The sequence below is a fragment of the Lupinus angustifolius genome, chromosome LG05 (genome assembly GCF_001865875.1).
Source record: "Lupinus angustifolius cultivar Tanjil chromosome LG05, LupAngTanjil_v1.0, whole genome shotgun sequence".
Taxonomy (NCBI): domain Eukaryota; kingdom Viridiplantae; phylum Streptophyta; class Magnoliopsida; order Fabales; family Fabaceae; genus Lupinus; species Lupinus angustifolius.
Window position 1 is genome coordinate 11,489,678 of NC_032013.1, and position 1,631 is coordinate 11,491,308.

Sequence of the window (1,631 nt, forward strand, 5' to 3'; positions counted from 1 at the left end):
TATATTAGCACTGTTGAATTTGTTTGAATCATATTTTACTAAGTGATTGTGATACATGGATAGGATCAAACCAATTGTTTGTTTAAACCCACTTGGCCAAACACTAACCAGATTTTATGATTATCCCTTGATAAGCCCCTTGAAGCCATTAATGTTCATTGATTGAAACCTTATGCTAGATTAAAAATCTATCTAGTCTACTTCTAGTGGGATAAGAGAGTTAAGTGTTACATTGAGTTAAATTCTAAGTTGGGGAGAGGAAAATGTATCTATGAAAAAAGTGGGAAATAAGTATTGTAGTACACCATTCATCCCATGAAAAACAAGAATAGAAATACTCCAAAAAAAAGGGAGTGAAAAAAAATCAAAGGATGAATGGTGGCAAAATGAAATGAAAAGAAGAAAAGAGAAATACAAATAAATGATTTGTACTACAAGTAGATCTTTCGCTTATGTTTTTATCGCTTCGGCTTATGATTCCATCATTCCAAGATTCAACAATGAATTATCATAATCCAATTCCATTTTTCTTCATAAGCCTTTAGCATGAGACGAGCGTAGATATCAATGGTGACAAGAAAGGAACATGTGAATCTTTAGCATGAGAGGAGCATATTAAGAATGCAGTTATGAGTGCTAAAGCAATAAGAGTTTCTGACATAATCAGTGGCGGAATACACCTAGAAGGGGGGATTGAATAGGTGTGGCGAAACTCAATTTCCGTTTTTCTGGTTTTTACACACTTGCTGAAAAAATGCCCAGTTAATCGATTAACAACTAGACGTAATCGATTAATCAGTAACAGAAACAGAATGATCAAAACAACAACTTGCACGGTTATTAACAAACACACAAACAAATATATAACAGATACTTTTGTGCAAGATTAACAAGGACATAGCAAGGAAAAAGTATGCAAAATATTAGCTCCAAACACGCATTAAAACATCTTCAAATATAAAAGAGAAAAGGATAGAAAAGATTGCGCAGGGATTTTATCCTGGTTCGTTTTGTGGTCCACTGCAAAACTACATCCAGTCCTCCCCTCTGATTTGGGAGATTTTCCTTCTTCACTATGAAACACAATGTACGTTACATACACGCTTCCAAATACAAAACTTGAATGCTCCCTTCTTGGAACCCAAAGAACTACGTTACCTTGGTTTGACCTTTCCCAAAACCGCCTCTCAAGAAAACCTTTCTTATGTGATTCGGCCCCAACCAAGGTATCGCTCTTTATCCCAAGACCTCCAAGTCTTTGTGTGAAGAACACCTTACCTAACCGCAGCTAGGATTTTCCCAATCCTTTAATAACAATACTTTGAGTTATGAAAGAGTACTTAATACTCGGATATTACAATGAAAACCAAAGGCTAAAACCTAAGCAAGAACTCACAAGACGTCCTAGTCTAATATGGATGTTCATGCATGAGGTTTTAAAGAACTATCTTTCTCTTTTCAAGAAACAAAAGAATAATGCAAGAAAGCTTTTGAAAGAAACATGGAAGATGAATGTGAAAGCTAAAGCGTTAGCATGATCTAATCTTTCTCCTAATTCAACACTTTCTAATAGATTCTAATAATGAAGATCTATATCTATTCTCTTGTGTTTTTCACTATTCCTTTTCCTC